Raw genomic sequence first — 26,866 nt, 5'->3', positions numbered from 1 at the left:
TGTAACTTTCTTTTGGGTCTTATTGAGCAACTGTTTACAGAAACAATGAGCAGGGAAAAAAAAATCATATACTTTTACCAACAGTTTAACCTTTTTTTTTTTTTTTTTTGAAAATGCATAACGTTAGTTTATTTCATTGTATAGGCTACTATCACTTAGCTGGGCCTAGGACAATTTTGGGGTTTAAACAGGTTAAGGGTGGATTACAAGACCTGGGACACCTACAAACATTCATGAAAAACTTTATAGAATGTTTAAACGCCTTTAAATATTTCTTATGTAACTTAGTTTAGCTTATTTGTACTAAAATGTACGTACAATATTTTATTATTACAACATACGTCGGCAAGGCAACATGTAACGTTAGTTATTTATTTTATGGATCAGCAAATGACCAGATATGATTTCAAACACCTTCTTTATTAATTTTTTTTAGTATCAAACATCATGGATGTTCCTGAACCACACTTTTATTTACTATATTTACTTATTTTTATCTACGGTAAATAAAAGCTCCTCAAGTCCAAACTTTTACCTCAGATTTGTCGTCGGTTTGAAAACGGACTGCATATTCGTCGAGCTGAGGTAAATCTGCCGAACGGGTCGACCTCGACGAGCCCGTTAATTAAAAAATTAAATATAAAGCCCACGGCCACCATCATTATATATCCAATATGAATAAGAGTAAACTGTGTTATTTGTGCTGATATTAGATAGGTCAGCGGCTGCTGTCTGGCTCTTGTGTAACGGTCGCTGCGCGCGCTCGTGTGTGTGTGTGTGTGCGCGAGCGAGTGAGTGAGTGAATCACAGTTAGTTCACCTTAGTTGAACTTGTGTGATCTAGTTCACGGTAGTGTGAGGCTGTTGGTCCGGTCCTATGGCTGTTGGGAGAGTGAACAGATCTTCTTGATCATTTAAAAAAAAATCTAACTAACTTTACCCCTAAAAGACGCAGTGTGTCGTCATGTTTTTGTCTAGATGGGAAGGTTGTGATAGTTTGCTCACGGACGGGTTGTATTAACGGTCGTGTGTTAATCTAGCAAAAGTGTCCGCGCGACAGGGAATTTCAGCCTGAACTTGAATAATAACGGTCGTCGTGGTTTATTCACCGACCCCCGTCAAGTTTCTTTTGTTTGTTTATATTGCCGTTTCTAACAACAACTAAAGGAGTACGAATGACCTAGATGAAGCTAAGAAGCGGATGAAACGCGGACGTAAATAATGTAAGTTTGCCGTTATCATATTGGTCCCGTCGGTTGATTTTTTTTCATTCTATTTTTGCTTTTATTTTGCTGTTACGCTTGAAATGATATGCGCCAATGATACGAAGCCGGCATATGTAGCATTATTGAACCGTAGCCTAGTTTTCACAGCTTGTTTTTTTCCTGGCATCAAATGTAAAATATCTGTCAAGCACGCACTCGAATCAAGGAATAGTTCATTTTATTAGTGCACGTCGAATAGAATAACAGAGTAATACACACATCAGACATAGAAAAAGAGGTCAGTTTCTCGTGGCCAGACGTTTTTGTTCACGCTTTTCAAATAATCGATCGTTCTGCTCTCGTTTGGGTTTGTATAACGTTAGATTCTTCTCTTTTACTGAATGCACCATGAGACGGATCTAACGTTAGGTCTTCTCGTTTAAAAGAGAAATTAATCTAGTTTGTGTACTTCATAAATGGGGTGTCTTACTGAAAGATTTCTGCCAAACCAATGTCTTTTTTCACAGACTATTTCATCCCGTCTCTTTCAAACTGAGATTGTCTACAATGTTTCATGCAACTTAGTGAAATTAATTATTTAATCTCAACAAATGTAATTATTATTAAAATAGAATATTTTATGTCCCCTTTGTATTGAAAATTCATGCTAATATCTTAGTTTACATCCTTGTATCATGCATAAACAAAGTCCTCAGCCACTTTTGGTTGATCATAATGCAGTTATTTAAATACATTCCACTTATTTGACATGGTTTTATTTCCTTAAATGCATATTGCTATTGTTGTAGACATTTTTTTTTTTTTTTTACAGTCAGTGAGAATATAGCTTATTCTGAAATGTTAGACTGTGTGTGTGTGTGTGTGTGTGTGTGTGTGTGTGTGTGTGTCTGTGTTGCAGTGGTGCTTGAAATGGCGAAAATCTTTTTCGGACTCGACCCAGAGATGGAATGTACGTCCACCTTTTATCTGGTAAGATTTTATCTTTAAATATACAGTGTTTAATTTTTCATGGTGAGCAAATCGGTATAAATAATTGAATGTGATAATAATCTGCTGTTATATGCTAAAAAGGAAATTACAATTTTCTGTACTTCTGTATACTGTACATCAGACAGAATGTTAGAATAAAGAAGCCTACTGAATAACCGAGACTGCAGTTTCAGGCGCATTTATTGCTTTGCCTGTGTGTATGTGTTTTGTAATGTATTATTAATATATTTGAAAGTGCATGGATTTGTGTATCTCATTTTGTGTCTGTGAGGTATTACTTTTAGTTGACTAGTCGAACACCTCTGTGTGTTGCACACACATGCTATAACATGTTAACCACTGTCCTTTGAGATTTGTTATGCTGACTGTGCGTTTTCCACGTCAGGCCTGCTTATTCTCTAATTTCCTTTTGTTAATAATTTTTTGAATTTGTAATAGTTTAGAATTCGTTGTCAGTCTGTTTGAAGGTGCATTAGAGAAATTCAGCTGTAGTTGTCCTTATCATTGCTTGGTTGCATTTTATGGAAACCAAAAATATCTCTTCCCTCTTATTTTCTGTTTAGTGTTAGGGGGGTATTTCTAAGTTTGGGGATGTTTTAGGTATTTTTTGAGGTTTTACATGAAACCTCAGTCAGATGTTTTACATATGTTTGCCTCTTAATGTGATCCAACACTCACTGTAAACAGTGCCATGCATTATTTTGAAGGGCCTGTGTATCTTTCTTTTTTCCACAATCATTTTTCTAGTCGTATACCTTCTGACAGAGGAGTTCAGAATGCTGATGTGAGCACTTCAAAACAACTGGGAAAAAAAGAGAAAAAGGTCATCAGTCATTTGTGCAATCTGTTTCCACTTGTCTTAATGTTGTCACTCAGCACTTGATTTATCTTGCCAAAAATATCTTTTCATTCACATCTCCTGTCGGTGAAATAACCAAACCACCGTTGAGCACAGAGCTTCGTAACCCGAGGCGGGAAGGATCGGGCCAGGCCGACGCTGAGAGCACACGACCGAGGCCAGATTGCAGGTCTGGCTGACTTTGTAAAGTGTGTGTGCACACTGTAAGTGTCTTTCCATGACTGGCCCCTGGTGCTACAGCCACGCCAAACTGTCAATCCCACAGGAATGTCTCCCCAAACTCTCTGCAACAGATGACAGAAATTTGGCATATGTTATTGTCATATTCTTTTTCTCTCAGACTTTTTCTTCATCCCTCCTCTGCTTTTGTGCTCGGCTTCAGGTTTTTCTGTGCGCTCTCCCATTTTTCCCTTGCTGCATTTCAGCAGAGACAGAAGGCCAAGCATGTAATGTGTCAACATGACCTGGACTCTGTACTGTAATCTGAGCATTACGCTTGGCCTTTCGAAATGATTTGATAATGACGCCGACGGCTCGTTACCGGCATCTTTTGCTAAAACACTTTGAAAATCGCCAGATAATTGAGGAAAGCCAACCGAGCCCTTTGAGATTACAAAGAGGAGAACAGTCCTACGCGCTCTTTGCGCCGGCGAAGTCATAAATTCATCTGTCTCGTAGCTGGCCTGCATCCAAGCTAGTTTACCTCAGCTAACCCTGCGAAAAAAGCATTCATCATTTAAAATTTAAAATGCAATCGCCACAGAGAGAGGAGGCGCCTCGGCTAACTTGTCACATCCACGCAATCAATCCTCGCTTTTGTGCAGCTCTCGGAGATGATTTGAGTGGCCTGTAGTGTCAGCTGAGGTCAGGGGCGTGTCCTGAGCTTTTAGCCTGTAGCCTGTCTGAAGCTGGCACTAAATGGTTGCACAGATGTGAGGAAGAGCTGTTAGAGCGCTGCATGTCCGACAGGAGTCTGGAACATTACAGATCACTGGGGGATGTGCCTAAGCTGCTCAGATTCATGGTGCAGCAGAGGACAGTCAGACTGACACACATTCTGTAGTCACTGGGTTGCGTTTTACCTGTCATGCTGGGAGACATCAGGTGACGCATTCTGTGCGTGCTTGTCCTCTGTGAGTGCATGTGCATGAGGTAACTGAGGTCATGTGTGTGATTTATGTATGTCAGCGTGTGTGCGCGTTCGTTTTAGAGAATGTGTGGGTATGAGCGAGGAGCTCTTAAGTGCTTGACCTAATTTCGCAGGCAGAGAAGAATTCGACAGTGAAGGCCTTCCTCTGTTAGTGTGAGGTTGCTGTGCTGGGTGTTTCCTCCCAGGGTCTAACAGGAAGCTCATGTTTGAGTTCATTTGAGGACAGGGAGAAGGCTTTTCTTTCCACTGTGGATCATTCTAGAGAGGGGGAGAAAGCCAGGGCCTCAGCTCTGAATCGCCCTTCTGCAATCTGGCATGTTTTAGCTCCTTATACTGCTGTATTGTCTATTTTGGCTGAACTTAAGTTTTTTTTTTTGCTCCTGCCAAGAAAACATCTATTTTTTGGGCTTACAGTGAGCAGGAGCTGAGATCCCAAGTCAAAAATGACTTAATGAATCCTGTGAGCAAATGAAACAATCCTCTGCAGGGTTCTCTCCTGCTTCCTTTGGTTCGGTTTTACATTCCATGCTCAACTGAGCCGGGTCGTGACCCGAGAAAATGCTGTGCTGTTCGCGGTGGTTTTGGATGAATATTCGCAGCACAGATGAGCTTATGGACGGTTCTTGAAATGAATTAAAGTGCTTGTGCTTTTTCATTGAGTTTAAGTAAATGTTCATGGGCTGTGATTTGTTGTTCACAGGTTCGGGGACTTTGGACGACTCTGACAGACATGCTTGACTACGCAGGTGAGAAACAATTTGACAAACTAAAGTGACCATCAACATACAATTTGCAGTGCCACTCCTTGTCACAATTGGCCAGTAAATTAACTAAATTCATTTCTAAAAAATAGTGATCTAAAATAATTTTTTTTAATATCATTTAACAGATTCTTTTAAGAAATAAAACAGGCATATTTTATGCAACTTTATATTGTTCCATTGAAAATATTTGGAATGTGCAAATATTTAAACTACTGTGTGAATATTATATAATTGTGCAAAAGCTGAGATGTTTCTTTTACAATAATAATTGTTGTACAATCTTAAGTGCATATTGCAGCCTGTCTGCAGGCCTGCAGTGTTCGTGTGGTCTCTTTGAAATGTGAATTCTGTGTGGGAGGCCTCTCTATTCATCTTCTGTGAACGTTTCATGTTGGTCGTTTAGTGAAGTAAGAAGATATCAGGTATTCTAGACATGTTTTTTCCAAATTAGAATGTACATGATATGTGCTGCATAATCCTAAATGTTCTGACACTTGATTACATGTTCAGAACATCATACGCAGATCAAATCTTTCATCAGACAGTGGGGTTGTTCAAATCTAGGGCACGTCTTTGAGAGCTTATTTCTATGGTGGGCAGAACAGAAAAATGATGAGGATCGACCTGTTAGTCTCCCATTGCATCAGTTTGACTGAAATTAGAGGCAGATTTGGGATGAAAGGTTTGCAGTATCCTGATTGTCTGAAAATTATCGTTTCAGCGTGCCTGTGCTTATAACCACACTGATCAAACATGATTTATCTTAGTGGTCAAGTTGTCTGATTTGCAGGGTTGGTTTTTTGCTTCTTTGTGACCGTCTTTCTCTAACTCTGTTCATCGCTGTCTTGTAGGTTGACATGTTGGTTGTTTCATGGATTTTGAAGTGTGTGAAATTAGCATGACATGAACTAAACATTCTGTCTTTGTGGTCTTTTACTTGTGCAAAACATCCCAGTACCTCCAAAATGATTTTTATTTATTTATTTAAGAGTCAGTGCTCCCAAACTTTGTAAAGATAAGAAGTATTAGGATGTTTGCGTTGCGTTTTTCGACAACCTCAGTGCGTGTATTGTGCAGCGGAGAAAAAGAAAGAGGAGACTGGTTTATGAAGATGCAGTGTCTTTATCACTCAATCATCTAACGGTCTCTTTCACACATTATACCCATTTCCTTGTCTCCTGCAGTGTGGATGTACTCTCAGGTCATGTGCCGTTTACAGGTGTCATCCAGATGTTTTCTTGCGTGTTCTGATGCTCCCTCTGTTAGTACTTAATGTCATTTTTTGCAGAAATGTTCCTGATGTCTAGCAAAGAGTATCACTCTCACATAAAGAGTATCACGCTTGAAAAAAAAGCAAAAAATATATAAAATTTTTTGTGCAGAGCTAACACGTGTGGCATAAACATGACCAGCATGACACTGTCACGGCTGGTTTTCTCCCAGTTTTTGCAGTCATTTCCCGTCTGTGCAGAGTGTTCTTTGAGCTACACGCTAAAAGGATCAATAGTAAGAAACAAAATATCCATACGGTGGAACACACTTAGGAATACTTGATTCATGAATCTGTGTTTTTTTGCATAATGACCGCTTGGCCCATCCAACAAATTTCCTGCATAAATGTGCTAGGCTCATGTCTCATATTTCATGTCTCATAATGAAATTATTTAAACCCAAATCAATATTTCATGTCCGTTTATTATTATTATTTTTTTCTTAAGTAGCTGCATTTATATAATTCTAAGTAATTCATATATTTCATATATATATATTTTATATATGAATTAGTGCTGTCAACGTTAACGCGTTAATGCATGCGATTAGTTTTTGGCCAGTTTAAGGTGATAAATTATTTAACTCAATTAACGAAGCATCCGTTTTTTCTGTCATCCTTTGGTTAGCGTTACATTATATGAGCGCACTCTTATTCATGCAAATGCTTTTAAACCATTCCAGCGTGACAAGACAAAAGAACGCGCTGCTTGTGAATGTCCTCTCTGTGACACACACGACGCACAGAAAGACACATGTCAGTATCGTGCGCACAGACAGCGCGTCAGTATCGAGTTCTCTTTTGCGCGAGTATCCTCATTAAAGCAGTCTTAAATGAGTTAAATAAAGTCTTAAATGAACGTAAAGAGTTTTGAGAAAATCAGAGTCGTGTGAGATCCGCGTCATGTGCATCACCGGCAGGTCTTAAAGTGACAGCAGCCACTAATGCTGTCTGTCATTTAAAGTTAATCAAAGAACAAAGCTAACAGAGAAAATTACTCACTGCTCTTGACTAAAGAATTTTTGTAGCTTTAATAAGGAGTAATCTATATTTAATTGATAATGTATGCAGTGCAAACTGTTTGATAACTTCATTATTCAATTTCTGTATATTTCACAGGGTACAGATTAATATGACATTTATTATGGGTTTATGTGAGGATTGTTTTAAGTTCAGTTAAATGAACCACTCCAATTAAAAGTTGTTATATTTTTTGAAGCCTAATATATATATTTTAAAAAGGTAGCTTTCAATACACTGTAATGTTGAATGACTATAATTAATGTTTAAAATTGGGGGTGGGGGAAATGATTTTCATCAAGACATCCGTCCCTGTATTAATATCAGTGAAACTGGCCTTCATTTATAAAAAGATGCCATTAAACAAGTATTTAAAATATACTGTCTTTTTTCTACAATAATTTGGAGATTAACAGTGAAATTATTACATCATAAAATATATTAAAAACGTATTAATCACAGAAAAAAATGTGTGATTTAATCTAGTTAATTTTTTCAATCGATTGACGGCACTAATATGAATACACATTTGTAATATAATATAATAAATATATTTGTTTTATTTCCATATAATTGAATTAAAGTCTATCACTTACCTACAGTCCTAATTTTTGCAATTAAGTTTGTCAAGGTAGACTTTGGGTCTGTTCACACAAGACATGCTGTTACATTTGTCTGCAAAAAAATGATTATTTAAAATCTGTTAACACATGCAGACAGACAGACAACTTAGACTGTTTTTTCATATCATCCTGTTTTTTCAGCATCTTGCACAATGAGCACCATTTTTTAAGATAGTGTCAAGTTAAAAATATTGCAACTTTGAAGAATTGCATTTGATCTGTTCTGCTCCATCCAGCTGTAATGCAAGAACCCATTCTTTGCGACTGTGAGCGGCTCCATCTGCTCTCCGTAGGTGTGGTTTGATGGAATTGGAATTTCATATAAATTTCTTATCATAGCAAAAGCTTCCAAATCAACCATTGCAACATCCAGACTTCTTCCCGACTACAGTGAGTCAAGAATTTGCACTGACAAAGACCAAATATGGACTGTTTAGTTAGCATAATGATTATGAGAGTCGGAATTCCTGACAATATCTTATGTAGTAATAAAATCATACAGCTTGAGCAGAACAATGTCCTTGAGACATTTCATTCTTGGAGATCATAATCAAGCATACATTTTTATTACATAAACTTTTTGTTTGGCATGTAATAATTTTGCACAGTCATAAATTGTTTTATCAGCAAGTGAGCTGTTTGTGCCTAATTGCGTTTTAAAATAATTTACCTCAGCTCACCGTCAAATTATGTCTATTATGATTTTTATTTGATTGACATTATATGTCCTGGAGAACTTATTCAGGCGTCATCATCTACCTATCTGCTGGTTATAATGACAATTGACAAATGAGTAATGTTGTTTGTCACAGCGGTATTTGTCTTACATATTACATATCCTTTGCTTATAGTTTTTTTTTTTTTTTTTTTTTGCAGAGTAATGTCATTTATCATCTTTTTAATGCTGTTTTATCATTTTTGGAAACTAAACGCGCTATTTTTTGTCTTTAAAATTGTTAAATGTGACGTCTCCTGACTTATTACCTGCCTATCCAGTGTAATAAAGCTCTTTCCAGCACTTTAATTGTAAAGATCCTCCCTTTCCCTTTCAAGTGACCATTGTGTCAACTTTAAGCAGTTGCGTTTGTTATTCTATGATGGATTGCCATATAGGTTTTCTGCACAAAGCATTCAAGACTAAAAGTTTTGGCTGTGTCAAGTAATATTTCAAATAACTGAAAAGGACAAATATGTTTGATTCCCCCCAAAAAAATGTAAATGCTGGCTCTGTGATGCTATTAAAACATTGCTCTTTCTTTGAGCATCCCTGACACGGCAACATTGGCTTGACCAATGGCATTAGTTTGTGCACAATTTCTTTTGAGGTGCAGAAATTGTGATTTTTGTATTCATACATTCAGCAAATTCTTAAATGAGAATCATGACATGAAAAAAAAATCCTAAGGGGCTGATCACACAGAACGCGTTTTTTTTCTTTTCCACTGCGTTACTTTTCCATTGGTTTTCAATGTAAACACTTTCTAGACCAGCGTCTTTAACCGTTGTGCTCGCATCTCACATCATCCTTTGCAGCGTCTCGAGCATGACATGGCATTCTAAAAATACGCGTCTCAAGGCACCACTCTTTTGAGTCTTGTGTTTTTAACAGTAAAAATGCATTCTGTGTGAACCTGCCCTAACACAATAAACAACAAAATTGTTTTTAATACAAGCATCCAATGAAACTCATAGATTTTTTTTTTTTTTTTTTTTTTTTTTTTTTTTCATAAGGCTGTTGTTAGTGTTGAGTGTGAAGGCCCAGCTCCAGACGAGGGCTGCTCCATGGGTAGGCCAATGTTGCATTGTTGGCAGTGGCTCATTTGAATAGCCCTTTAGTATTTTCTGTGAGCAAGTCAGCGCCATTTGCATTTGTTCCAGTCACAAAGGTTTACAGGTCAATAGAGACCAAGCTAACATGCAGAGGAACCCTCTCTCCTCTTATTCTCCTTTCTCTCAACCTTCTTTTGCCCTTCCTTGGTTGTCATGATAAACTCTACCCGTCTCCCTGGGAATGTGTTTGTGCATACGTGTGTGTGCGTAGCAACACCTCAGATGTCTGGTGAGTGATTAATTCTAAGCTGGGAATAAAACTGAAGAGAGGCCCCTGGTAACCCTCAAGCAAACACCAACAATAATTTGATTATCACACTTGAACATGCTTATTTAGCCCATGCATGGTCGTGCATGCGTGTGTCTGTAGGTCTGCACACTGAGGCAGAACAACACAGAGCATACCTGATTAAATGGAGCCCATTCAGGACTGTTGTTTGTGAGCAGTTTGAATGGCTGCAGTGCTGACACATAGCTTCTTAGATGCGCGCACATAGACAGAACCAGAAGCCCTAGGTCTTCATAATTAATCCCAGAGTGAGCTCATGGCCCAATCCTCAGAGCTTTAACTGTACTTTCCATATGTCACACTCCTTTATACATGTACACATACAGAGAGAATGAGACACTTACACATGACCTTACACGGAGAAAGTCTCTCATGTGTCACGAGCCCCTTGATTTGTTTTGTTTGTTTGCGTGTTTTAAAGAATGATGTTTTTTGTATTTATTTTTTTGTTTGATTATTTATTTTATAACAAGTACCAGTTTAGTTGCATTCCTTTAGTTGAATTAAAGCTATAGGTCACCCCCAAAAATTAAATTAAATTATTGTAAACTGTCATTATTTACTCACCCTGATATCTTTTTTTTCTTTTTTTATAGTAGAATGCTCTTTTCAATAATGTGAAACTAAATGATGACCAGAGCTATCAGGCAGGATTTTCAGTGAATAATGACTTAAATTTCAGTCCTTCCTTTTCTCAAATAAAGTAATCGCAAAAAGATTTTGTGATGCATTTTGACTTTTTTTTGGAGCTTGACAGTTTGTGGAAGAGAGCAGCATAGAAATTCTTCAAAATGTTTTTTTTTCTTTTTTCTTTTTGGAGTTCCACTGAAAGGGGGAGGGGGAGTCATATTTATAACAATATGGGGGTGATTAAACAATGACAGAAATTTTTGGTAAACTATTCCTTTATAATAATAACAATAATTAATTACATTTATATAGCGCTTTTCTCTGCACTCAAATCGCTTTTACATGGAAGGGGGAATCTCCTCAACCACCACCAATGTGCAGCATCCACCTGGATGATGCGACGGCAGTCATATTGCGCCAGAACGCCCACCACACACCAGCTGGGACATCCTGGGACTTTTTGTGACCACAGAGAGTCAGGACGTCGGTTTAACGTCTCATCCGAAGGACGAGGAGGATTTATAATTATTTTAAAATGTTATAATTAATATCACTATTTGAACTTAACTAGTTTACAATGAGCCCATTATGAATATGAAGCAAATAAAAACAAGGACCGATACGTCGCCCGGCATGGCACAGCCGGGACCCCACCCTGGAGCTAGGCCCAGCCCGAAAGAAGTGATGTGGGGCCGCCCTCCCGTGGGCTCATCACCTGCAGAAGGGACCGTAAGGGGCCGGTGCATAGTGGATCGGACCCAATCTCTTGTCCGTAACGAACACCATGTTCAAGCATAAGGGTGTCCATCAGTGCACGTGGCAACAGGACACCCTAGGCCGGAGGTCGATGACCGACTTTGTGGTCGTTTCATCCGACCTCCGGCCGTATGTCTTGGACACTCGGGTGAAGAGAGGGGCGGAGCTGTCAACTGATCACCATCTGGTGGTGAGTTGGATCCGATGGCAGGGGAGGAATCTGGAGAGACTCGGCAGACTAAAACGTACTGTGAGGGTCTGTTGGGAACGTTTGCCCGAGTCCCCTGTCAGAGAGATCTTCAACTCCCACCTCCGGCGGAGCTTTGACCGGATCCCGAGGGAGTCTGGAGATATTGAGTCCGAATGGACCATGTTCTCCACCTCCATTGTCAACGCGGCCGCTCGGAGCTGTGGCCTTAAGGTCTCCGGTGCCTGTCAAGGCAGCAATCCCCGGACCCGGTGGTGGACACCGGAAGTAAGGGATGCCGTCAAGCTGAAGAAGGAGTCCTATCAGGCCTGGCTGGCTTGTGGGACTCCTGAGTCAGCTGACGGGTACCGGCAGACCAAGCAGAAGGCAGCCCGGGTGGTTGTGGAGGCAAAAAATCGGGCCTGGGAAGAGTTCGGTGAGGCCATGGAGAAGGACTATCGGTTGGCCTCGAAGAGATTCTGGCAAACCTCTGGCGCCTCAGGAGGGGGGAGCAGTGCCCTACCAACACAGTTTACAGTGGAGGTGGGCAGCTGTTGATCTCAACTGGAGATATCGTCGGACGGTGGAAAAAATACTTCGAGGATCTCCTCAATCCCACTGACCCGTCTTCCATTGAGGAAGCAAAGGCCGAGGGCTCGCAGGTGGACTCGTCCGTCACCCAAGCTGAAGTCACAGAGGTAGTCAAGAAGCTCCTCGGTGGCAAGGCACCGGGGGTGGATGAGATCCGCCCTGAGTACCTCAAGTCTCTGGATGTTGTGGGGCTGTCTTGGCTGACATTCCTCTGCAACATCGAGTGGCGGTCGGGGACAGTACCTCTGGGCTGGCAGACCGGGGTGGTGGTCCCTCTTTTTAAGAAGGGGGACCGGAGAGTGTGTTCCAACTACAGGGGGATCACACTTCTCAGCCTCCCCGGGAAAGTCTATGCCAGGGTACTGGAGAGGAGAATTCGGCCGATAGTAGAACCTCGGATTCAAAAGGAACAGTGCGATTTTCTTCCCGGTCGTGGAGCACTGGACCAGCTCTATACCCTCTCCAGGGTGCTGGAGGGTTCATGGGAATTTGCCCAACCAATCCACATGTGCTTTGTGGATTTGGAGAAGGCATTCGACTGTATCCCTCGTGGTGTCCTGGGGAGGGTGCTCTGGGAGTATGGGGTCCGGGGCCCTTTACTTAAGGGCTGTCTGGTCCCTGTACGACCAGAGCAGGAGCTTGGTTCACAGGCGGCAGTAAGTCAGACTTGTTCCTGGTGCATGTTGGACTCCGGCAGGGCTGCCCTTTGTCACCGGTTCTGTTCATAATTTTTATGGACAGAATTTCTTTGCACAGCCAGGGACCGGAGGGTGTCCGATTTGGGGACCACGTGATTTCGTCTGCTTTTTGCGGATGATGTTCTCGTGTTTGCCTCATCAGACCAGGACCTTCAGTGTGCACTGGGACGATTTGCAGCCGAGTGTGAAGCGGCTGGGATGAGAATCAGCACTTCCAAGTCAGAGGCCATGGTTATCAGTCGGAAAAGGGTGGCTTGCCCACTTCAGGTTGGTGGAGAGTTCCTACCTCAAGTGGAGGAGTTCAAGTATCTTGGGGTCTTGTTCACGAGTGAGGGAAGGATGGAACGAGAGATTGACAGACAGATCGGTGCAGCTTTTGCAGTAATGTGCTCGATGTACCAGTCTGTCGTGGTGAAGGAGGAGCTGAGCTGCAAGGCGAAGCTCTCTGTCAATCTACGTTCCTACTCTCACCTATGGTCATGAGCTGTGGGTCATGACTCATGCCCGAAAGGACAAGATCTCGGATACAGGCGGCCGAAATGAGCTTTCTCCGCATGGTGGCTGGGCGCTCCCTTAGAGAGAGGGCTCGGGCATCTGTTCCGGATGCCTCCTGAACGCCTTCCCGGGGAGGGATTATGTCTCCCGGCTGGCCTGGGAACGCCTCGGTATCCCCCTGAAGAGCTGGAGGAAGTGTCTAGGGAGAGGGAAGTCTGGGCGTCTCTGCATCTCGGCCCCCGGATAAGCGGAAGATGGATGGATAGATAGTTTGCAATGTCTTGCTTTGAAAATAATTTCCTACATATTCATCATGTTTCACAATTTTTTTTTTAAATGCATATATCTTGCGTAGTAAATATTGCAGTAATGCTTTGTCGTGAGCATGGGTGGTTCAAATGTGCTTTAGATATGAAATCTTCTGGTAGTGCAGTGCTACCATAGCCTACATTTACCTTTTTACCTTTATCAGAGACATGGCCCGGTACAATTGAATTTCTTAAAACCTTTTATTTATTGAGAAGCAAAAAAAGTTAATAAAATGTCTCCAGTTCAATCTTGTACATCAGTCATGACCATCTGATATCATGCACTGTAAAATGGGAAAATAAGCAGTTGTTCCCTTAAGGAGATATTTGATTTGATCTAACAATTGAAATTATTTTATTGGTGTTGTCTAATGTAGTCAGGTTAATGTAATCATATTAAGTAATAAATTAGCAAAATAATAATGTTAAAAAACTGTTTTTTGTAATAAAACAATTCACTTAGATGAACCATGTAAAGAACTTCTCTACTAGATTATCCAACATTTTCAAATGTTGTGTGTGTGTGTTTGCGTGATTGCCGCAGGAAGGCAGTAGTCAATCTCTGCATCTCTCTTTGGCCTGTTCTTGTCCCCTCTTAGCTGGACGTGTGAATTGCAGCACAAAACATGGGCTGCTGGATCAGCATGCATGCTACATAAAGACTGCTTTTGTTATAGCCTGCATGCTCATGACCGCTGGCATCTATAGCCCCTCACCCCCAACCCCTCCAAACTGCACCAGGCTGACTAGAGAAACCCCTATGGAGGGAACGGACAGTGATTTTCAGTCTTGTAAGCTTACACCCATAAAACTTTAGAGCAAAATTAATAAATAAACTTTAAAAAAAAAATGTATTTCTTCCCCATCATTTTCTCTCTGGGGACAATAAATCTTATTTTATTCCATTCCAGATAAAATTTAAGTAAATTTATCTTTTTAGAGATTCATTATAGGATAAAACTATTCTTAGCTATAAATCATATAATGTTCCAGTTCTGCATAACTCACTCTGTTCGCCATTTCCATTGTAATAATGATTCAGAGTAAAAACAGAAGTTCCACACGTCTTTTTAATGCTTTCGGTAGATGACGAGCAGAGTGTGTCTGTGTCTGTTGGGCCTCAGTCGACACGGGCCTTAGAACTGAAACGATGACGGCAGACGTTGCCTTGCAGCTGCCGTCCTGATATTGCACCATGTTCACCTTAGCCTATTAAAGGTTGGGATTCCCATCGGGAGAACACTCACGCGCAGACAATTAATGGAACAAAAAATAAGAAAAACCATGACAAGATAATACGTTTGCGATAATGAGCCTCCACTGACCTATAATCGTCCTTTTACATGAATTTTAACCAGAATAATGTCCTTGAACACCAGCAATGACAAGTGCCACATTCTGCGTGGTTCTTCTAAAAATGGGATGTTATTATATACTTGAGAGGAGACTTCTGGGCCCTTTACTGTTGCGATGACCTAGGCAGAGATTGATAGTTCCCAAGAAAAGAAGCTGACCTCTAGACCATCGTTTGATGGTATTTTTCAATTATTTTTATGTACTCAGGAATTTGTTCGATATTTTTTATGGTATATTAATTAAAAACCAAAGCGTTAGTCTGACTCAAATTGTTTGTGCTCTAAAATTTAACAACTGCATAGTGACTAAATTTAGTCTAAATCTGAGCTCAATTAAAAAAGAAAATTACACTGGAAAGTTTATTTCATGGTCTTGCTATCATTAAAACTATACCTCTCTTATGTCTTTATTTAATATAGAGAGGAAATCAAAAGAAAAAAAATTATTTTCATCATCCAGAGTGCACCATTGGGGGTCCGTTCAGCACATCCCTCGCTCCGGTCATTGTCGGTTGTGGGGGAAGAGGGTTGACTGGGTGTATAAGGCTCAGCTGGGGCAAATCCTGGAGGTCTCGTCCATTCGGAGGCGAAGTGATGTGGGACATGCAAAAGCTGGCTTTTAAGAGCCAGAACTTTTTAAGTGCCAGAACTGTCCCCGTTCCCCTCGTGCGCGCACACACACAGTTCTCCAGCACTCAGGAAAATAAAGAAGGACTGGTGTGTTAAAATGTATTATTAGAAGCAAACCAGAATGGACAGGCCGTTTGGAATGGAGATGAGAGTTAACATGCATCAGAGGTTATTTAGGGGGGAGTAGAAAGCACTGAATGATGCCTGTGCTGGGTGTTGGGGAAATATTTGGATACGGACATAGCAATTAATTTGTGCATGCGCTTTAGAGAGTGAAGATTTTTTGTACATAGCCTCAAACAGCCTCTTAAAATGTTTGAATGCATTAGAAATAATTGATAATTTAACTCAATTTAAAACTTATTTAGAAGCTCACATTTTGGTAGACCCTTGGACTGGAGTTCATTTGAGGTTAAATATTTTCTAGTAATTTGTTAGAATAATCACTTTTTTAGTGTATGCCCTTTTCACTACAGCTTGAAGTGATATATTTGGTTTTGTGAGCTGCACATGTCCCCTCAAAAATAGTGCACCTGATAATTGTCATTTGTGCTCTTTATGAAACTGTCTGATAGTTTTGGAAGTTTCAGAGTTAATCAAAGTGCCACAGAATCCTGCTCCTCTCTCCAAACACATAGTGCTCAGCAGAAAGTTTGGGAGATTCGAGCATGCGTTAGTTAGCGGCCATGCGAGTGAAGTGAACACCGAGAAAGTCTGTCCTGTCGATCTTGTTTTTTTGTGTCCCTTTTTCCCCACATGACTGAATATTTTAAGGTGAGTTACTTTTAGAGTTAAGTCGTTTTTAAAATGTTTCAGTGTATTTGTAGCTGTCGGATGCAGATAATTTACGGTAGTGAGGTCAAACAAACTCTTGGCAAATTCATTTCTATTTACCGGTTGAAGTGGGACCTCCGTCATAAACTCATTCCTAATTAATGTTACTGTTGCTTTATAGTATAAAAATAGCACCTAACAGCATTTAAATAAGTTAAAAATATCTCTAACATCTCTAAAAATCAGTTATTTCACTGATTTTAAAAAAAAGTGCATTGACAGATATGCATTAACCGATTTTTAATCAAGGTTTTATCATTATTATTCAGTAGAATAAAGTTTATTTTTGTATTTTTGCAAAACTATTTAATAAATAAAACAACACCTAATAAAATAAAACAGTACATAAGGAAAAGCAAGCATGTAAATAGATTTATGGTTGCATTATTCCTGTTACCTGAATTTATCGGTTAATCTGTTTACATAGAGGAACAGTTTAGGACTTCTACAACCTCAATATACAGTGATTTAAAAAAATATATACAATGTCTTAAATGTCTCTCGTTTTAGCAAATCAGAGACCGAAGAGCCATTCAGGCATATTCCTCACTGTATTAAACCCATTTTTCCTACAGAGCTTTATTTCTTCTGATTCTGGTGTGTATTAGGAATATTTTAATTCTAAAGATTTAGAGCTGCCTTTTAAAAAAAAATTGTATTGTTATAAATGCTAATAGGAACAAACTTCTGGCTTTGTTTAATCCCCACTGCCTATGAAAGAGAAAGGACAAAACAAGTTCAGGTTGTTCGTTAAATTATTCATGCAAGGACATAAATTGTACAATCTTTATATCATTCTGTTAAATGAGAAAAGTAGAAGTAGTAGGGGAAAATCTATATTGATTCCAAAGTCAAATTATATTACGGTATATATATTTTTGCCTCAATAGTTTTCTTTAGTTCCGTTTCTTTTTTTTTGGAAATGACTAAAATTGTTTCCTCTTTTTATGTTAAAATAATAAATATAAAATACCACTTGTGCCTAAAAACAAAAAAAAACATACAGACATTTCTATATTTTCATCACATTTGAATGTCATTCAGCCTTTGACATAGTGTGCTCGTTTTGTATCTCTGTTTGCTCTGCTTAATGTGCTTTTTACTTATTTACTTTGTCTGCTATAAATAACAGGGACAGTGAGTACACTACTAAATTACGTTAAATGTATCTGCAATGAGGCAAAAAAAATCCCATGTATGAAAATTATGGGAAACAACTTTTCAACATTGTTACTACTACAAAGCAATTGATCATAAAATAAAAAACATATTATAGCACTATTATTTTCTTTTCAAAAAGTGACCCCCCACCCCCTCCCACTTTTGTTTATTCAAATTTTTCTGAAGTCTGGCAAAACACCTGATTTTAATGTCTCTTTTTTTTCCGTGGATCTCGTAATAAATATGAGATCCATATGTTTATGTTTTCACAGTATTGACATTTTAAATGATTTGTAAGTGTCGTAGTGATAAAATCACACCATGTAGAAAGTAACTTGCATGCAAACCCAGACCAGACCATGATTTGTTTCTCTTTTGATTTTTTTTTTTTTTTTTACTTTTACCTTGATTATATGTTTTTGCCATATTTTATTTATTTGTTTTAAAATTATTTTTTGTTTCTGGAATCAATTCTGACCGTCTGTGTAATGGCCTGGCACTCTGAACACACACGTTCAAGGTTATGCCTACTCTTTTGCAGAGCCATACCAAGCACATTGCACCATTTTTTTATTACAAAATATCAAGACTATATCCAAAATATGATACTTTTATTTATAATACAGATATCTACATAATTACACGCAGACAGCCTCATCCTGCTTGGGTGGACATAGGCGCATGCTCTTATCAGAGGTGACCGCCATGTTGTCTAACTGTCCTCCATTTTGTGATTTCAGACCTTTACTGTAGCACAGCTGCCCCACCCTTGCGAAATTATGCAGCCGTATCCCGATGGATCCGAAACATTGACATTAATCCTTACTGATTTCATCTGGAATTATTGAGCTTTTGAATTTTTTTTTCCTTATGGGCACAAAATTATTTTCTACTTTATGAGATATTGTTGCTTATGTTCCTTCAAATAGAGGTATTCTTCTAAAAACATTTTTTTTTTAATCATGGAATTGTAGACTTTTTAAAACGCAGTAGTTTGCGCTGCTTGGTCAGGGATGGCAAATTCCTAGACAATGCCATACCAGTAGCTTATGATTGATAAATGTCATCTACTCTTAACAGAAGAACAGTTGTCCTCATATTAGCTGACAGGACAAGGTGTGTGTGTGTGTATGTGTGTGCACGTGTGTGTAATTATGACATCTTCCTTGTTTGTGGTCAAATTGAATCACATCCACAGAATCAGTTGCAGTGACATGTTGCTGTAAATTTTCTTTTGATTTTTCTCAGTGTAATCCATCATATCTCTTAAATTAATACATTGTTTAAATGGATACATTATTAGCTTACTGTGTGATTTGTATATGTAAATTACTGAAATAGATAACTTGGACACAGTCACCTCCGAAAACAGATCACTCTAAATTGTAATGTAGACATGCATTTTCTGTAAAGCTGCTTTGAAACAATATGTATTGTGAAAAGGTCTATACAAATAAATGTGAATTGAAAATAGTTTCAAAGACACTTTTCATTTTGGACAATAACTGTGGAATTTTTTTATTTTATTTTTATTTATTTTTGATGAATAATATTCAAATAGTAAATAGTTTAAAATAAAACAATAAATTGTTTATTTGCTGATTTTAATCCTTTATTTAATTATTTAATAAAAAGGAATGTATTAATTTATTTAAAGAGCATATTCAGCATAAGATTTGAATATTGTTTATAAAGAAATGCATTATTATTATTATTATTATTATTATGTTGTCAGTTGGTGTCAGTCCATTGCCAGAGCTCCGCTGCCACTTTCTGTCAGTGCTGCGGAGAGCCGTAAGGGTCATTAAGCATCTTCGTTCTAACGGCAGCCAAAGGTCAAGGGAGTTAATCGGAGTTGATGGAGGGGCCCTCCGAGTGACAGTCCTAAGGGGCTCACCTCTTAATCTCTGTTTGTCTGTGTTTTAGTACTCTTTTCCTACTCAAAGCAAACAGCACCCTCCCTCTCAATGGGGACCAGCTTGCTCCCAGTCTAGCACTTTTGACCTGTGGGTCGTGCCCTTTGTTCCTTTCTCTACAGAGGCTGACCTCAGATTTCACCTCTGTAATTGAGGAGCCCTGTAGACACGTGCCCACGGGGCCCAGGAGAGACCACCACTGATGCAATCTCACTGCTACCTCTGTGCAGACAGAAAAGGGTGTCTGAAAATATGTCGTTTCCTATGGGTCCCAAGAAAAAAGGTTTGGCCGATCAAAGGCCGGTTGCATAAACATAGGCCTAACCATTATGTTAAGAGACTGTGTCTTAAGACCAAGTATGACCAACTACCAGTTTGTCAAGGGGCAAGCAGTCTTACTCTTTGTTATCAAATTAGACCAATCTATGTGTTTATGTAACTGATTTCAAAAAGTTATAAAAAGAAGTCTTAAAGAGAAAAAATTGATGACTAACTTTTAAGACTAGTCTGATCTTAAAAGATCTTGCTATGGTTTTCTGATCAATTCCCGTTGTTTTGTTTGTTGTCATGTTGTGCAAAATACTGCTAAATTGGCTTTAATATCTTCTACAGATACACTGTGCCTTCACATTCAGTCCATTTGGTCATGTTTATGTGGGGGCATATTTTTTCATTGAATATTCCTCTCTATACGCATGTAAACTCTAGACCTTTGCAGAGACTTAGATGCTGATGGACATTTCAGATCTTAAATTTGCTGCTTTTTTCTCTTAAAGTGGAAGTGTAACTCAGTTGATGAACTAGGCCACTGACTGAAGGACTGAGACGCTTTTAAAATCTGTGCCAGGCTTTTCTTGTTGTGTTTTAATTAAGTTTTTGCTTCATGGGAGTGTTGAGACACTTGTTTTTGTTTTTTTTGCTCTCCCAGAGCTCGGATGAAAAATCGTAGGTTAAAGAAGCTCGTCATGTTATTAGTTTTTTACTCATTGCCATCTCCACAAAAGCATAATTATTAGTGGAAAATTGCAGCATAATGATGTGCATGTGCAACACAGACCTTCAAATGCTTTTTAAAGTTTTTCTAGTTGAATGTGCTGGAAACCCCGATGTTCATTCAGGAGGAAAAGAAAATATACTGTAAAGCTCCTACAGATGGTTATTAAGATCCGGGATGGTGAATGGCTTTACACTGTTTGTAAGTATACTTCATTTTTTTAGATTGTGATTTTGATATCCGCTTCAATCTCTCATTCCGGTTTAAAAGGGTTAATGTGCATTTTAGTATTCAGTGTTTATTCAGAAGGTCACATGCATATGTATGCTGACCATTTTGTTCCATAGATGTAAAGCTCAACAAAAAAATATTTTTTGATATGTATCTATAAACTGTGTCGAATGCACTTATTAAATGTTGACATTTGGAAAAAGTGCCCTGTCCGCTTTGCTTTTTAACTTTGCGACGACAGCAACTTGAAACTTGCTATAGCCGTTATCGCTCTTCGGTAACTTTAACCCCAGAACACATACACGCTTTTCAAATCACATGAGAGTCTTTTTAAAATGATCTCAGCGATGGTGCATTAAAGTGCTCTGAGGTTGAGCCCTGAAAAGTACCACAAAGAGTTTGTTTTGATTGGCGTTTGATCATAGTCTCTGAGCCTTGTGAAGGATGGGGCCTTACAGAACAGCTCACTGTTTGGGAGTTGGCAGCCGACCCAAAACCAAAATTGTATCCTCAAATGAACTTTAATGCAATGTACAACACTACACGTGCGCCGATTTGCGACTCCCCACTAGCAGCTCCTATAGTAAACAAGTAGGAAAATGAACGCCTGTGAAATCAGCAACAGAGAATGAGAAGTAAAATAGAGATAATGTGGTTTAAAAAATGAGAAGGTTGGATTTCGTTGCACATATTCTCTTGTGAGACGCGCCCTCTTCGTGATTGGCCGACAGACGTGGCGCAATGTGACGTGGACGCGTCATACCTCGTGCCAGAGCATGACCTGTTAAAATTAGGGAATCAGACTTTAAAAAGGAGAGGGCTGAGCGCTTGGAATTTGATTTAGCTGTAACGGTTTTATACGGGTGTGACTCGGCCCGGATTTGGTGTTGAATCGAGGGTGTGGTGTGTGGGATGTAGGAGGAACCAAATATGTATGTGTGTGAGAGAGTGTGTGTGTGTGTAATGGGAGGTCAGTGCCATGAGGGAGCCAGAAAGAGGAGGCCGAGAACGAGGTAGTGAAATCTGGGCGGATCGGGTGCTTTCGGTCCCTCCTCCACGTCAGTGTGTGTGTGTGTGTGTGTGTGTGTGTGTGTGTGTATCTGTGTGTGACAGCCTGATGAGCAGCAGCACCCTCCGCGCAGCCATGTTCACTGGTTGACGAGCAATCTTTTATCAACTGTTTAGTTCGCTTAACACAGAAAAGCTGTTTGTGATATTACACTGGCGGTCCGAGGAACAGACTCAGGCACAGGCCCCACACTAGCATGTTTTGGTATGTGTTTTTGCATTCTTTTTGGGCTTGTTCGCAGTTGAGAAATCATCTGTTTGAACTTGTATCAATTCGCATTGATTAAACAAAAAAAAATTTGCACTAGACAGTACTGGCACGCTTAAATGAGCGTGCTGTAGATGCACAAAGGATTGTTAGTAAAATAAGCTACTGAATAATGAAATCTTGAGTCTGTTTTCTGCATCCTCACCACCGGACTGCACACGCTTGAATTTGGATTCAAAAGGGAGGCATGAAGGAGGTGCACCTTAAAAGATTGAAAAACACTATTGGTGGCGCGCTCAGCTAATTATTCCTCCACCGGGCGAAATCTCAGGTAGGCCGTGGGTGCAGTGTGTGTGTGTCTATGCGAACACTGCAGATGATATCTCCCTGCAAACTGCGACAGATGTTTCACCTCCAGACCGTCTCACACATACGCCTGTTGCTTCTCAATTCCTTCTCGGGGCAGTGGGAGGAGATCCCGTTAATGTTTGCAGATGTAGAAAGACACCCCAACATTTGCACACTTCACTTTTCCCAGAATCCCACATTCATGGTATGGTCGTCTTTTAACTGCTGAGGGTTTTTGTATTAGCCTACTTTCTCTTTCTTGTTTCTGATTACTTGTTTTGTTGTTCAATGCATTCGAGCCAGAGAACAGCTTCAAGGATTGAGTTTGGTTTTGGCGATGGAGCGTGTGCACGCTCTGTAAATTGTGTTTGAATGGTTCGTAACTGGTGTGAGCGTATGTTTCTGTGCACTCTCCGGGTGAACCGGAGTCTGTGTCACGCTTCCTTCCACTGTTCAGCCCTTCTTCCCTCCCTCCCTACTCGAGCTCTCACTCACTGGCTGGAGCGATGATTCAAAAAAAAGAAAAGAAAAAAGATTGCTCACGTACTCCACTGCCTCTTGGTTTCATCATCAACTTTTTCCCCCCCACTTCAGTTTTCCCTCTCTCTTCTCCTCTAATTCCCTTCCTCCCTCCTTTTCTCTCTCTCTCTCTCTGTGCAGATAGAAATGAAAATAAAAGCCTCTACCGCTGTACAGTCCCCACCCCTTCACCCAGTCTGTGCCAAGAGAAGGAGGGATTTCTACTACTCATAGGATTTTAACCCTGTAGCACAACCGATTGGCTCAAGCAGCTTCTCTGCCACTTCAGTTTTTCCTCTGCGTCTTTTCCCCCACTTCCCTAAACCTCGTCGGCGTGTTCTTCTGCGGTTTTGTTACCTTGAGACACTTTCAAACGGTGTATTTACGGCAGATGGAGGTGTGTGCCATTTCTCATCCTCGCCAGGGGTTAACGGATCTTTTCTGTTGCTGAGCTTTGAAAATGGCTGTATTCTCCCTGCTTGTTGCGTGTCTCGGAGAAGGGAGGCGCCTGGAGTTCTATCACTTTGGCGCCACCCCCTCTCTCTCTCTCTCTCTCTCATACACACACATACAGTTCTTTTTCTATCTCTTGCTCTTTCCCTCTCTTCCCTCTCTCTGAAAGGAGAGCGGGAGGGCGGTGCGGTGTTGGAGCTTTTTCTGGGACAGGTGCCAATTCCAAACAAAAGACATAAAAAGGCACTGAATGAGAGATGCCTCGATCGTAAGAAAGAAATATGTTGCACGATGAAACGAAAGAAGTTTGTGGTGACCGAGTGCGTGCGCGGTTGCGTGCATTCAGCTGAATAGAAATGTTTGGAGCTAAGATTTGAAATACTTTTCTTCTCTATCTCTCTCACAACACTCTCTCCCTTCTCTGGCGCTCTTCAGCCACTGAAGGCATTTCAGTCATGGGGGGTGGAAAGGGGAGGGGGCTCGGTTTTCAAGCTTCTGAATTATTCATACGCCTGGGCCAATGCTGCGATCGGACTGGCTGGGACATTAACATGCAGCGGACATTCTGTTTGTCTGTTTGCTAACATTCCTCATTCAAAGACTTGTTAACTGCTAGATGGGCCGACACACGCGTCTCTCGGGCTGCTATTGTGGCCAGGACCCGGTTGTCCCAAATCAGGGAACCGCAGGCAGACGTGTAGCCTAGCACTGGGGACACGCAGCTGGGGTGGAAGGATTGTCTTGGCCCCCCGGCCTACCTCCTTTGGTCCTTGTGCCTGCTGTGGAAAGCTCACTGCCTCTTCTTTTCCTTCTCTCTCTCTCTCTCTCTCTCTCTCTCTCTCTCTCTCTCTCTCTCTCTCTCTCTCTCTCTCTCTCTCTCTCTCTCTCTCAACACAGGACTGGTGAAGTGAGTAGAAAAGGCCTTCAGCACTTGTCCTGGAATGTTTCTATCTACTGATGCATGTCAATATTATGGGGTAAGTTGCAATTTTTTTTGTTATATGTGGTATTTCTGCGTATTTAGTTTGTTTTTCGTTTCTCCAATGTATTTCTCAAATCAAGTGGGGTTTTTTTGTCTTTAGAATGTGGGCAAAATATTTTTCGTTCTGGTTTTACGCTTTATACGGGGGGGTACGATTCCTAAGGAAAATGGCGTTAGGGGAATGTAAAGGCATTTCATATCAGCACCTAACAGACATGATGTACATGATCGACCTTCCACAGTGCATAGTTTTGGGGTTAATGTTTTAGTGACTGAGAGAGACTTTTTGGGAGTAAGAGTTTTGAGTCGTGTTATCGGGAAAAGGTGTTTAAAAATTAACCTCATTTTCTGATGCATTCCTTGTGTGTTAACTGGAGCACTTTAACAGTGAATGGACCTCAGCTATTTGTGTAGGGCCTTGTGTTTGATTATCATGTTGTGCTGTCGTTTATCTTATGAACTGTTCATTGCGATTAATATTTAATGTTATTTTTATATTATTATTGAATTATAACATGGGCGCTTGTGGATAGAAGCACTGTATACGCCACGTCAGAGGTTAGTTTGTGCAATTATGCATTAAAATTAGAAGAAATGAGGAAGTATTTTGCGTTAATTATTTAACTGTTCCAATGAGTGTTCTTTTTTAATTTTTTTGGTTGCTTATTTTAAATGATTTCAATGGAGATGTAAAGGCATGCAAATTCAACTAAAAGTTGTCAATTTGACTCTAAAATATATTATTGTTTAAATTTACACATTTAAATATGTTGACTGCCCATATTTCATTTGAATTTAGCGGAGAACAATTTTTGCAATTTATAAAAATTTTAACCTGTAATATACATTCTAGTTGTGTACTCGAAGGCATTTGCTGAATCTGAACGATTTATGTATAATTTGAAGTCTTTTTAAAAAAAAAAAATTTTTTAAGAAAAACGTTTTGTAAAGATGTCTTGTTGAAATTTTAGGCTTGTGTAAAATAAATTATAATCAGAGTGTTCTTTTTTTTTGTTACGCACACACACACACACACACACACACACTGTCTCTCTCTCTGTCTCAAAAACACACACACACACACACACACACACACGTAAAAAAAAAATTCTTAAGGGCCTTTTATAATTGAATAATTTATAAGTAAAAATCATGTTTAGGGTCGCTGAGATTTCAGAATTTAACAGCTGATTTCTGGGTGATGATTAAGGATAATTTGACATAAAATAGCATTGTGTTTGATTAATACATTATCATGTAGGATTTAAAGGCATAAAAGTAAACAGTTGTGTTTCATCGTTCAAACTAATGATTTTGGCTCATAGCAGGCTGTTTATTAGCACGAGTGAGAACGCCAGGGGCAGTGCTGATGAAGTGTGTTGGCACAGAAAATGCACATTGGGTTGGCAGTGCCCTCCCCCACCCCTTTTTTTGGTTGTGAATGGAGTGTTCCAGGGATGATGTATAGTGTAAAGAACAGAGCAGGTGGCATCATCTAAAGAACCAAGAGGGGGGTTGGCGCAGGAACAGATTTTCAGGATGAAATTACCCCTTTTAGTCATTTGTACTACAGATTTGTCTTTTTTGTGTGTGTGAGAAAATGTATGTGGTTTTAACAGAAATGCTGACTAGTTTACACTGTAAATAAAGATGAAACATTTATTCTTAAAAATGAACTGAAATTATCATTTTAAGGATTAGTTTTTTTTTTAAATGTGCTTTTGTGGGATCTTTTTTATTAAATTTTGCAGAGAAAATAGAAATGAATGTGTGTCAAGCTGGGGCAAGGCATTCCCAGACATGCCGAAGAGCAGCGAGCATGTGTGCACTAACTGAGACACCCGCCCTCGCTGTCACATACAGACGTACACACACTCTCTCACACACACACCCAGACACACTTGCTGCCATGTGCTCCATAATAGACCTCTGATTCAGCCCTGAATAGAGTTCCCACGCCTCAGTGTGTGTGTGTGTCTGTAATAGTTAAGGGTGTAGACCCCCCCACCCCAACCCTTTTCAAAAGATACTTGTGTACTCTCACACACACACACACACACACACACACACACACACAGTCTAGACTAAAGATGTCTCCTTCATTCTGTTTAGAGGTGTATTTTAGAAGCTACACACTGTGAATTGATAATTAGTTGATTTCGGATGAAGTTCCAAGGGTGGGATTTAATGCAGGATATGTGACAAAGTGATCGAAACAATTAGAAGCCTCATAGATTCTCATCAATGTTACTTACATTTTTTAATGTTTTGTATTTCAGGTTATTTTAATTGTCAGTTTAATGGAATTATGTGTAATTTCAGCTCAACCACATAAGATGATTTGCACTAAACAGCATTACTGATGCAAATGTAATTGTATAATGATCATCCGAATGCAGTATTAATGCATAATTATTATTGGGGGGAGAAAACGTAGATAGAAAAGATCAATTATGTTTGTGTACTTGTTTGACATTTTCTA

At 39.7% G+C, this 26,866-nt stretch overlaps 1 protein-coding gene across 1 annotated transcript in view; it reads left to right on the top strand.

Moving 5' to 3' along the window:
* The first annotated feature begins 994 nt into the window (after positions 1–994).
* Positions 995–26,866, top strand: part of pparaa (peroxisome proliferator-activated receptor alpha a) — a 52,535-nt gene continuing 26,663 nt past the window's right edge. Inside the window, exons 1-4 of the mRNA XM_056237241.1 lie at positions 995–1,222; positions 2,124–2,194; positions 4,925–4,970; positions 24,300–24,379. The gene's annotated coding sequence lies outside the window, so the exon portion shown is untranslated. The remainder of the gene's footprint in view (positions 1,223–2,123; positions 2,195–4,924; positions 4,971–24,299; positions 24,380–26,866) is intronic.

This window comes from Rhinichthys klamathensis, unplaced genomic scaffold, assembly GCF_029890125.1.
Source record: "Rhinichthys klamathensis goyatoka isolate OS25496 unplaced genomic scaffold, OSU_Roscu_1.1 h1tg000485l_1, whole genome shotgun sequence".
Lineage (NCBI taxonomy): Eukaryota > Metazoa > Chordata > Actinopteri > Cypriniformes > Leuciscidae > Rhinichthys > Rhinichthys klamathensis.
This window is presented reverse-complemented; position numbering and strand designations above follow the sequence as displayed.